This window comes from Sus scrofa, chromosome 9, assembly GCF_000003025.6.
Source record: "Sus scrofa isolate TJ Tabasco breed Duroc chromosome 9, Sscrofa11.1, whole genome shotgun sequence".
Lineage (NCBI taxonomy): Eukaryota > Metazoa > Chordata > Mammalia > Artiodactyla > Suidae > Sus > Sus scrofa.
In genome coordinates, this window is record NC_010451.4 from 68,194,377 (window position 1) to 68,207,608 (window position 13,232).

The following is a 13,232-nucleotide window of genomic DNA, read 5'->3' on the forward strand; positions in this document are numbered from 1 at the left end:
TGTGAGATTGAAATACATGTGCAAATACACATTATGTTCTGTTTGTGAAATAATTTGTCAATTACTTAAAAACATAGGGAAACCATTTTTCTTTAGAAATGTTTAAATGAGAGAGAAAAAAGTGTATTTGAACTTAAAGGTTTCTTTCTTTTTTTTTTTTTTTTTTTTTTTGTCTTTTTGCCTTTTCTAAGGGCCGCACCTGCGGCATGTAGAGGTTGCCAGGCTAGGGGTCTAATCAGAGCTGCTGCCAGCCTACGCCAGAGCCACAGCAACACGGGATCTGAGCCGCGTCTTCAACCTACACCACAGCTCACAGCAATGCTGGATCCTTAACCCACTGAGCAAGGCCAGGGATTGAACCTGCAACCTCATGGTTCCTAGTCGGATTTGTTAATCACTGCACCACGATGGGAACTCCACTTAAAGGTTTCTTAAAACTGCAAGAATATATTCATCGTAGAGTGGCAGGCCCATTTATTATTCATTTTCTGAAAATTGCATCTTTTGATCTGCTAAAAGGTAAAATGTAGCTTTAGAGACGTTTTATTCATGATGATGCATTGATTTCCAGTGTGTTTCATCTCATCAGAATATGCTGCTCATTGGGGCCCACCTTCTGAAAATATTCCCCTCCCCCAGTCCCCACTCCTGTCCCTCACTTCTCAGAGCCTTAAGTGTGTCCAGGCTTCTCCCCTCCCAGCCCATCATGTGCCTCCCCTGCTCAATATGTGTTCAGTCCCACCACATTACCTACAGCATGAAGTCCAAGTTTCTTTCATGATACTTGAAGGCTTTCTATAGTTAATTCACAACTCTTCTTCCAAGCCTTCTCTTTCTGTCACACTTCAGATGACCTGCTCTCAGCCAAGCCAGACCACCTGCCCTGTGTTCTCTACTGTATTCTTTGTTCACTGTTGCCTGAAGCACGTCTGGTCCTGTCCCATCCTGGGCATCTTCCAAGGGCCAGCTCACAGTGTCCATTCCGTGCAGCATTTCCTGATTTCTGCCGAGCTCCCAGAGTCCTCCTTATTTCCTGGCCTTGAGTGAACTACTTTCAAATATTTCTGCACATGTGTAGGGTAGAGGACATATATTCCACATCACTTTAATGCATGGATGTGGCCGAGTAATTAAAAGTCCAAGTCCCAACCATGAACCATAACACTTAGGTGTCTGTACTAATAATGGAGTTTGTTTTAATTAATGCAAATAAAATAAATACTTATCTCTTTGCAAATTTGAATTAAATCTGATTGTGAAACCGTAACTTCAGGCCTCTGGGTTTCTAAACCATGGCTGCACACTGGAATACCCTGGGGAGTTTTACTGATGCCTGGGTCCACCTCCCTCCCTCCCAGAGAACTGTCATGGCATTGACCTGGGCTGTGGCCTGGCATTGGGATTCTTTAGAGCTTCCCAAGTGATTCTAACATGCAGCTCAGGTTGAGACCATCTGCATTAGTGTTTCAAACCTCAGAGTCCACTTCCACATATGAACTTATACAGACAGAAGGTGAGCGCTTATACTTACAGAATAAATTTGTGGGTTTTTTTCATCCTATTAAATCAGAAAATGTCTGAAACTTGAATTAAGATATTCTGCTTAACCAAAAAAGGCTCTCTGTGGCAAAAAAAGTAATCTTTCTAATATCAGCACTGGATAAAAATTACTTTGAATGTAATTAAAGAATGCATTTTATCTGTTTTTCATGTGAGATTATAGTATATTTTTATATTGGAATAAAATATATATGTCAAGCTTTCAAAGTAACCAACAGTAGAAGTCCTCTATAAGAATTCCGAAGACTGCTAGGGTAGACAGGAATTTAAATAGTTAAAGACTATATCTAGGGAGTTCCCTTGTTGTCTAGTGCACTTATACCACTGCAGCCTGGGTTCAGTCCCTGGTCTGAGAACTGAAGTCCCACATCAAGCAGTTGCATCCTGCAGAAAAAAAAAAATCTAGGTTTAAGGAAAACAGGCAACTCTGGTATTCTAAATCTTAATAATTGCTGGCAATACCATAACCAAGAATAAATATTTTTGCATGTTAAAAAATTCATATATTTTTACTCAAGAGCAGATTTTAACATAGTCTATTGACTTCCAGAAACAATGCAACATTGAATGAACTTACACTGTTTTGTTTTTTTTTGGGGGGGGGGTCTTTGGTTGATTTGTTTGTTTCCTTTTTCCTAGACTGCATTGTTTTCATCATTTCCAGGCTCATCCAGAAAAGGTTACCCTGGAATGGTGGTCAGCCTTTATACTCATAGTACTGCTGCCCTCCTGTGGACTTTTAAGGCATTTGACAAGTCACTTCCTTAGTTCAAACTGTCATCTTTCAGAGGTTTTAGTCATTGCTGAGTCCCAGAAGCCATTTTTATTTTCTTTTAATTAATCAGCTATTTTCTGCTTACCTTCTAGGAAATTAACTTTTGAAAAAGGGCTAACCTCTGACCCATTCAGTATTGATAGGCACTTATTGTGCACCTAGTGTAGGTCTAGAAATGCCTCAAAACTAGAGATACAGCAAGAAAATATCCCTGCCCTATGCAGCTTGCCAAAAAAATTGGGAACTAATCTCAGAATCTTTCAAATGGAGTCTGAGTTGGGCCAAATTAAAATAAGTTAAAGAAACCTATGTGAAAATCTTCAATTATTTTTAGAACAACTTGATGAGCCCCAGGTGTAGAAATTTCACTGATTTTAGTAAAGTTTCCGTAAAAACCCAACTTCTGAATCGAATCTGGCACCTATAACTAGGAATATAATAACTAGCCATATTTCTTTCCCTGCCTTTTAAATATTCTCAGGGTATAAAAAAAATCTTACTTTTAAGCCTAAAAATAGCAGAAATTTTTTCATTTTCTTGCTATATAATATGCATATAATATTGTGTGCAGATGGTTGCAGAGAACAACAAATGGATTTTGTCATTTCACAAATTATTGACCACCTTGAGCCACAGAACATTGTGGTTACATAATTCTTTCACAACTGTAAGAGTGGAAAGAAATGACAATTTCCCTCTCATTGTGTCTCCTTTCACTGCCTAAAATCTCCTTTGCTTGTGTTATCATGAAGCGTCTGGATTTTATAGCCCAAGATACAAGGTGTTTATCACACCCATACCTGGTGTTTTATATGTTCTGCCAAGTATTCCAAAAATTGTGTTGCTTTGAGAGGAAGAGGAAATTCCACAATTTGCTTATCCCAGATGATCTTTAGCATTTCTCAGATATAAAATTGTTTATATGTATATAGAATTTTTAATTCCAACTGACGTATTTGAGGTTTATAGTGAAATTTTCCATTTCCTCACCATCCTCTTGTAACCTAGCAGGACAGACACTTTGGAGCCTTCTGGTGGCAGGCCCTTCCCCCACAGCCTCTGCTTTAGCTCCTCTCTGAAGTACAATCTGTATCCTTTTGGAGGTTTACAGAAACATCCTGACCTGATCTCTGTGAACAGCTACAAGAACAAAGGATTACTCCTCTAATAAGTTTCCAATAACCAACCACACCCCTCCCTCACTTTGCCTTTAAAAACATTTTGTAGGTTTGGCTGGGGGATTTTGGGATATTCATGGGCGGGAGCCATCCATCTCTTTGCATGGCTATGAAATAAAACTTTCTCTGCTCCAAACTCAGACATTTTTGGTTTGTTTAGCCTCTCTGTGGATCGGGCACCAAGACTAACACTCTCATATCTTAACTCTGTTGATACAGGCTCTAGCCTGCCATTCTATGAACAAAATGGCACTGGAAATAAAGGTTTGAGGTAAGTAATTTTTTTTTAACTTGATTAAAAATGTAACATTAGGGTCAGTGTAGAAAGCTGAAAAGCACAAAGAAAATGAAATATCCATAATCCTATCAACTATTGGTTAATTTAGATATATTTCCAATTAATTTCTTTTTATGTGTATTAGTATACAATTTTTGTAAAAGGAATGACAAAAGATACACGATGATTTGGAGTCTGCTTCTTCCACTTAGGTTTATATCATAGTTTCTCATGATATTCTCTTTACACTGCTTGCTATACAAAATTCTATCCCATAAACTACTTCCCATAAAATCCTTAAAATTTCTGCTAGATAATTGGGTTTAATTTTTTTCCGACAATACATCTTTGTTCACAGCTCTGACTATTTCTTTGGGATAAACTCTAAACGTGACTGGTGGTTTAAAAGTTACGTCCATTTTTCAGATTTCCCATCGTGGCTCAGTGGTTAACAAATCTGATTAGCATCTGTGAGGACACAGACAGGTTCTATCCCTGGCCTTTCTCATTGGGTTAAGGATCTGGCTTTGCTGTGAGCTGTGCTGTAGGTTGCAGATGCAGCTCGGATCCTGCATTGCTGTGGCTGTGGCTGTGGTGCAGGCCAGCGGCTACAGCTCTGATTTGACCCCTAGCCTGGGAACCTCCATATGCTGCAGGTGTGGCCCTAAAAAGCAAAAAAAAAAAAAAGTCAGGTCCATTTTAAAACTTTTAACATACAAAAAAGTTATGTTAAAACCTAAAAGTTTGAGGGTGCTGATCCCCTGATATGTTTACCCACATTGATTGATCCTTGTATTCTTTGCCAACTAATATAGAGATGATGTCAGTTCCTTTTGTTTGCTTTTTCATGTTGGTCATGTTCCTTTTTGTTACCTTTCCTAGTCATAAGGGTTGACTTACATTTCTACAAATCTTGTTCATTGTTAATTTTTCAACATTGTTTACAAGATGGTTTCAACAGAAAAGCTGTCCCCCTTATCCCCTTCACCTAACCAACTTTTACCCATCCCAGCTCTAATGACATTGATTATTGATATGAATTTTCCACTTAATGCACCCTGTCCCTTACCTTTTTCATGCACATATATTTCATCTTCAATAAAATATCTAGTTGCTCAAGGGCAAGGGCCCCACAGAGTTGAGACCGTATATGCTAATGCTCAGTTATTTAAAAATTTACCTTCCCAGGAGCCCTCTCCTGGGAGTACAATGGAGACTCACTGACATTAGCAGTTGGGAGGACAATGGCCAAAACTTTTTTTTTTTTTGGTCATTTCTTGGGCCGCTCTCATCGCATATGGAGGTTCCCAGGCTAGGGGTTGAATCGGAGCTGTAGCCGCTGGCCTACACCAGAGCCACAGCCACGCGGGATCCGAGCCACGTCTGCGACCTACACCACAGCTCACTGCAACGCCGGATCCTTAACCCTCTGAGCGAGGCCAGGGATCGAACCTGCAACCTCAAGGTTCCTAGTCGGATTCGTTAACCACTGCGCCACGACGGGAACTCACCAAACCTGTCTTGATTTTGAAATCTATCAGGTCAAGACAGGCTTAAGTAGCAGACGCTCGAGAATGGAAACCTCACCTATTTTCTCAAATTATGCCTCACCAATGCCAAAGATTGAGCAAAGTCCAGGTGTCTGGACAGCCTGGTGTGCTCCAGGTCCAAACTGACGCCCTGAGAGGTGCCTCTGCCGCATGGTGGTCCACTGTCTGAGCTCGAGGTTTCTATTTTCCAGTCGATGCCCTTATTCTTCAATCCAGCATTCCAGAAAAAGGACAATGATGACCTCGCCAACCCTTGATTCCTTCCCATCCTTCCTCTGCAAGGTGATAACAATGTTTACAAAGAGGCTCTAAACCAGCTGTTTCCATATCGCACCAGGGTGCTTGGTTAGGTCTCCAGAATAGAGACCCCCAGCTAAGCGCTGCGCCCCACCTCTCCAGGCCTTAAGGCCGCCCCTAGGCTCGAGTCCACGCCTTTCAGCCCGCTCATTGGCCCGGCCAGACCTTCACTCCTTCTAGGGCTTGGCCTAGGCCACGCCCATCTGTGTGACAACACCTGACATTTTGTGAATCTTGGGATTGTTGCGTCTGGTAATTGAATTCAGAAAGGTCTCTGCTGAGCTCAACTCGGGTTACTGGCTAAGTGCCTCAAAAATAGTATCTTGCGTAAGGTGCATGGAGCTCCTGGCCGCCCTGAGGGTCCTGTTTTTACTTGGTAGTTCGTTAGGATGCTTTTGGAGGTCTTAGTGTTCCTGCTACCCATATTCTCTGGTAGGAGCCTGAATAGGGTATGCTCATCAGGGGCGAAATAGATCAGGTCAGGAGGCAAGTGGACGTGGGCCGAGGGCGGGGGAAGTTTTACTTATTGCTTGGGTTGGATTGAGGGGCTGGGTCCAACTGGTTCAATGGAGTTTGGGTAGACGGTTTGGCCAGAGATTACCCCAGCCGTGCTTTGCAGGGATCAAAGGGAACAGGGACTCACGTAGTGCCCAAGGAGAAGCCTTAAGTGGTGATGGGCACTGAGTGCTGTCAGGTGGCGGGACCAAGGATCAAGCTGGGTCACCACATGCAGGATGTTTCTGGGACTGAGCCGTGTCGGGGCTGGAGCACTTATCTGGTGCTAGAGGTGATGGCTTGCTGTTGAGTGCCCAGGTACCTTGGAACATTGCTGGTCTGATGCCCTATGGGTGGGGAGGGTTTGCATGTGTTGCGGAGTGATACCTTGCCAGTGAGGTATTTATGTCTCCCTGGGCTGTGCTGGGCTGGGGGAGCCTCTTCACAAGGTGTTCCCTCGTGTGTACTTTATAGGAGTACTCTGTCCAGTGGTGCTGAGGGTATGGCAAGGAAGCTACTACTTGCTTCCTGTGGGGCTGGGAAGCTTATGCTGTGCATGTAGCTAGTCAAATGAGAGAGGGCTGTGGGTGGGACCCCAGCTACAAAACCCCACCCTCCCAGTCCCCCGTGACAATCAAGGCTGTGACTCAGGATTCAGGATGGGGCAGAAGAACCCAACCTCCCTGTATCTCATGCAGTGATGCCAGTGATATTGACAACAGCAAGGCACCAGTGACCACAAAGGGATAAGAAGCAATAATGTGGCCACCGAGCAATACCTCTGACAGAGGCAGTGAAGGATGAAAAGTGTCCACTTGCTGATATCATCAGAGAGCTCAGATAAGAAAAACTGGAGACTTGCCCTATAGCATAAACTATTGGAAAACAAAAGAAAGGCCTCTTGTGTCTAAAATGTTGAATCTTTAGAATTAAATAGGTATTCACTACTTCAGAGGCATTGGCAGAGGAACCATGAAGTGCCATCAAGCACCGTGAAGAACCACAGAAAGAAAATGACAACTCCTACAAATCAAACCTAAAGTCACAGAATATTGTGATCTCTACTCCATATTGGGCTCCCCAGTTCAGGGTCCTGCCCAGGGAAGATGAGCCCGTAGAGCATTTGGTTTGAAGGCCAGTGGGGCTTATTCTGGGAGAACCAGGAGGCTCTAGGAAATAGATTCCAGTCTTTAAGGGCACACACAAAACCTGACATGCTCTAGGACCCAGGGCAGAAGCAGTAATTTGAAAGGAGCTGGGGTCAGACCCACTGGCTGATCCTGGAGAGATTTATGAAGAGGGAGGAAGCAGTGAGGATACAGATGCTGGCAGCCACCAATTTGGGGAGCTTATCCCACCACAAGGACACTGGTGCTGTCAGGTACCATTTTGGAATCATACCCCTTTCTTATTAGTGCTGGGACCTGCCCACCAGCAAGCTGACACAGCCTCCCAGACACATTGGGCCTCTCAGCCAGCTATGTCAGGAATTGAACCCACCCATCAACCAACCAACACCAGCTGTGAGATTCATCTGGACCATGGCCCCACCACCAGCAGGCTAACGCTAGCTCTAGGGCCCCTGGTCCCATGGCCTGCCACCCTGAGAGTGGGTTCCATGGTCCTACCCCTCCAGGGCTGCACATCTGGGCACACTGTGGCCTGGACCCACCTACCAGTGGGCTGGAACCAAGACTGGGATTCCCCTGGTCATGTAGCCAGTCATACCAGGACCCAGACTCACACACTAGCGGCCGGCAGCCTCAACACAAAGCAGAACCTGGCAAACAACTGGACAAGGGGCTAGACAGTCCTACAAGCATGAATGCAGTAGTTAGCCCACCACAAAACTGGTACCTACACAGCCCATATAAAAAACACACCTAGAGAATATAGGGCTAGTGACCAAGGGGTGGCATGCTGCTTTACCCCATAGGATATCTTCTGCTTAAAACCAAGATCAGAAAACATGTCAACCAAATATATAGAAATAAAAGACACAAATTGGGCAAAGTGAGGCAATAGAAGAATACATGCCCCCCCCAAAAAAAGGATAAATTCCCAGAAGAAGAATTAAGTGGAAACAATAAATCTACTTGATAACATGTTTGAGTTAATTATCAAAAAGGTGCTCAAAAATTTAGGAGAAGGTATAGCACAGGGAACTACATCTAGTCACTTGTGAAGGAACATGATGGAGGATAATATGAGATAAAGAATGTATATATATTTCTGTACATACATATGTGTATGTTTATGTATAACTGGGTCACTTTGCTGTACAGCAGAAATAAACAACATTAGAAATCAACTATAATAATAAATAGGAATCTTAAAAAATTGGGGAAAAGATGGATAAACAGAGCAAGAACGTTTTAACAAAGAGAAAATATGAAGACTCAAATAGAGACGAAGAATACAGTAACTGGGATAAAGATTGCAGTAGAAGGAAACAATAGTTGATTCTATGGTGCAGTGGAATTGCTCAGCAAACTGGAAGACGGAAATCATGCATGCTGATCAGAAAAAAAAAAAAAAAGAATAGGAAAAAATTAGGACAGTGTAAGAGACCTGGGGGACAACATAAATGGTACTAACATTTGCGTCATAGTAGCCTCAGAAGGACAGCCAGAGAGAGACGGAAGTGAGCAGATTTGAAAATTTGCATAACCTTGGAAAGGAAACAGACATCAAGATCCAGGAAGCAGAGTCCTAAACAAGATCAATCCAAGAAGACCACAACAAGACATATTGTTCTTAAAGTGGCAAAAATTAAAAAATACAGAGAAGAGTAAATGCAGAAAAGGAAAAGCAAGGAAACTACCATAAGGATATCAGCTGACGTTTTAGCAGAAACTCTGCAGGCCAGAAGGGATTAGCAAGATATAGCTAAAGTGATGGCAGAAAAAACCCTACAGCCAAGGAGAGTCTCTCTGGCAAAGCTATTATTCATATTTGAAGGAGCGATCCAAAGTTTTACAGACAAGCAAAAGCAAAGTTCGGCATCATAAAATCAGCTTTACAGTAAATGTGAAAGGGAGGACTGTAAGCAGAAAACACAGTCATAGAGAATAGTTTGGTTTTCAGAGAGGTGGGGGGTAGGAGAGGAAAGAAATAGGTGAGGGAGTTTAAGAGGTATAAAGTTTCAATTACAAAATAAATGAGTCACAAGTATGAAATACACCCTGTTAGGAATAGAGTCAATTTATGTAATATCTGTACAGTGACAAATCGTAACTACACTTTTCAGGGCGATCATTTGAAATGTTAATTTCTGTTACACTCCATGTTTTTTTGTTTGTTTGTTTGCTTTTTTGTTTGTTTTTTGGGTTTTTTTTGTCTTTTTGCCTTTTCTAGGGCCGCTCCCAGGCTAGCCCATGCCAGAGCCACAGCAACTCGGGATCCGAGCCGAGTCTGTAACCTACACCACAGCTCACGGCAACGCCAGATCCTTAACCCACTGAGCAAGGCCAGGGATGGAACCCGCAACTTCATGGTTCCCAGTCGGATTTGTTAACTACTGCGCCACGATGGGAACTCCTGTTACACTCCATGTTGAGTAACAGAAGTTAACATAGGGTTATGGGTCAATTATACTTTAAAAATCTCATAGTAAAAGAGATCAGAGTTGTTGTTATCAGAGATGGAGGGGATGGGGAGGGGAGATTGGATGAAGGCAGACAAAAGGTATAAGCTTCCAGTTATAAGATAAATGAATACTAGGAATGTAATGCCCAACATGATTAATTAACAATCCGTTAATTCCAAGTGAAGCTCGGTGTGGAGTCAAATGAACACATAGATTCGACCTCCCAGCTAGATATCCATGATGGCAAGAAGGATTTGGGAGGCAGCTCTTATCAGTGGTATTGACATCATGAGAATATATATTCTCACTCATGGGGATTTGCAGAATGAAATAAGGAGAGTTCCTAAAACATGAGGGACCTCACCTTATCCAATCAGGCAGAGAAAAAAGAGCAGCCAGAGGACAGGCTGAAAACCATGGAGGTTTGCTACCTGGAAGGCAAGAAGTGAGCTTCTCAGGGAGCAGGGAGTAAAGAGAGAATGATCAATAGCTCTATGTTATAGACAGGGTAACTACAATTACTGTTGGAGAGACTGTTAGGATGAATTTAGCTAGGAGAAGGCTACTTAATGACTCTGAAAGTCATTTAAGAGGCCTATAAATGAGTGGGGTTTGAGAAATAATATTGATAGGGTATATGTTAAAGCCTGCATTTTGAAAAAGTAAAGTTTAAAATAGTTTGTGTCAACAGTGAGAAAAGTGGCTGGATGGTAAGGTTTCACTGAGCTTCCATTCTGGGTCAGAGACCATGATTTTCTGAAAGTGCCACCTGGACAAGATGAGGGTGTGTACTTGTGGCAGAGACATTTTTTATTTATTAATTTTTAAATTTAATAAATGTTTTTATATTTATAGCTGTACAACCATCATTACAACCTAATTTTACATTTCCATCCCAAACACAGCCCATCCCTCCCCCTCAACCTGTCTCCTTTGATAACCATAAGTTTTTCAAAGTCTGTGAGTCAGTTTCTCTTCTGCAAATAACTTGATTGGATCCTTTACTTAGATTCCACAAGTGATAGCATACGATGTTTGTGTCTCACTGTCTAACTTCACCTTGCAGGTAATTTCTAGGTCCACCTATGTTGCTGCAAAGTCCATTATTTCATTCTTTTTTATGGCTCAGTAAAATTCCATTGTATATATGGACAACATCTTCTTTATCCACTCCTCTGTCAATGGACATTTAGGTTGCTTTCATGTCTTGGCTATTGCACATTTTCGAGTCATGGTTTCTCTGTCTGGATAGATACCTGGAAGTGAGATTGCTGGGTCAAATGGTAATTCTATTTTTAGTTTTTTGCGGAATCTCCATATTGTTTTCCACAGTGATTCCACCAATTTACATTCCTACCAACAGTGTAAGAAGGTTCCCTTTTCTCCACACCCACTGTAGCACTTATTGTTTGTAGACTTTTTGATAATGGCCATTCTGGCTGGTGTAAAGTGTTTCCTCATGGTAGTTTTGATTTGCATTTCTCTAATAATTAGTGATGTTGAACATCTTTTCATGTGTTTTTTTGCCATCTGTATTTCTTCTTTGGAGAATCGTTTGTTTAGATCTTCTGCCCATTTTTTTTTTTTATGGGGTTCTTTGTTTTTTTTGGTTTTGAACTGCAGGAGGTTTTTATATATTTTAGAGATGAATCCCTTTTCAGTCATTTCATTTGCAAATATTTTCTCCCATTCTGTGGCCTGTCTTTTCACTTTTTTAGTGTTTCGTTTGCTGTGCAAAAAGTTTTAAGTTTAATTAGGTTCTATTTGTTTATTTTTGTTTTTATTGTCATTGCACTAGGAGGTGGATCAGAGAAGATATTGCTGTGGTTTATATCAGAGAGTGTTCAGAGTGTTCTGTCTTTTCATTTTGTATAGATTTTTAGTGTGTTCTCCTTTTTGCAGACAATAGCTTTGTAGCATCTCTCGCTCCTGATGTCTGCCCCGCCTTGAGGCTGAAGCTGGTATAGGGGCTTCCTGCAGGCTCCATGATGGGATGGACTTGTGCCTGTACGTAGAGCTGATTCTTATCCCTCTGGTGGATGAGGCTTTGTCTAGGGGTGTGATTAGAAGTGGCTGTGTCCCTAAGGCTTGCCCCTACCCATCACCTGTTTGCTGATGGGTAGGGCTGTGTTCCCAACCAGTTTGTTGTTTACCCTGGGGCTTCTTATCCCTGATGGGTGGGGCCAAATTTTTCCAAAATGGCCACCTCTACAGGAGTTCACACTGCTGTTTATTCCTGAGACTTTTACGTCCAATGTCCTTCTTCCACAACAAGCCACGGTCACGCCCCGTTTTCTCAGAATATCCTCCAAGAACCGCAGGCAGGTCAGACCCAGATTCCTATGAAGTCTCTTCTTTGCCCTGGGACCCAGTGCACAAGAAAGACTACATGTGCCTTTCAAGAGTAGAGTCTCCTTTTCCCCCAGTCCTATGGAGCTCCTTCATACAAGCCCCACTGGCTCTAAATGCCAAATGCTCCAGGAGCTCCTCTTCCCAATGCCAGATCCCCAGGTGTGGGAACCTGACTTGTGGCTCAAAACTCTCCCATGGGTGAGCCTTTGTGATATAATTACCTTCCAGTCTCTGGGATCCCTACCTGGTGGGTATGGGATTGCTTATATCACATAACCACCCTTCTTGATGTGGCTGCCTCTTTGTCTTTGCAGTAGGATATATTTTTTGACAGTTTCCAGTCTATTTTGTTGAAGGTTGTTTAGCAGTTGGTTTTAATTTTGTTGTTTGTATGAGAGAAGGTGAGCTCCAGCCCTTCTACTCTGCCATCTTAATCCCGTCTCTCTAGAGAGTTATTTTTAATGTTTGCAAGCAGGTAGAGCGGGCCTGTGCAATTTTTGCAAGTGTATAGAGAGTGAAAAATTCTCTTTATTCATAGTAGAGCACTATATCACATTGTTGAAACTCATGTGGAACGTAGGGGACTTTTCTGAATTCAGCCCGTCATATTATGTAACGGTATCTATTGTTAAAGTCTAACATGGCAGCCTAATAATAATTGTGTTGTAAACTATCTAGAAAAAAAGTTTTAGTCAAGATACCATTTTTCAGAAGCCAGGGATATTTAATATGAAAATCCTCACAGAAAAAAATTCTATATTCTGAGCAAAAGAAGAAATGTCATTATAAAACTGTACAGTATTGGTACATTTATACATTACCGTGTATAAAGGTTCTAATCAACTTGTTGCCAAAGCAAACATTCTAAACTGCACATTGCTGTAAATATGTATTTTATGATGCATGCTAGTAGAAAGAAGTACTTCAAGTTAGGTGAATGGATTAAACCACCCAACTGACTTTTTCCATACACAGCCCCATGGTATATAAGAGTCATGTTAGGAATTCTCTCTTCCGTTTATGCTTTCAAGATAGTTACAGAAATTGAATGCATAAACAAAGCACAGTTGTGTAATTTAATTACTGGCATGCTGTTACTTGATATCTTTCTTGATGCTTCCAGAATAATTTAGAATGATATGTGTTTTTATATTTCTAA

At 41.8% G+C, this 13,232-nt stretch overlaps 1 protein-coding gene across 1 annotated transcript in view; it reads left to right on the top strand.

The window, feature by feature from the left end:
* LOC100515090 (membrane cofactor protein-like) overlaps window positions 366-13,232 on the top strand; it is a 40,985-nt gene continuing 28,118 nt past the window's right edge. Inside the window, exon 1 of the mRNA XM_021063336.1 lies at window positions 366-3,784. The gene's annotated coding sequence lies outside the window, so the exon portion shown is untranslated. The remainder of the gene's footprint in view (window positions 3,785-13,232) is intronic.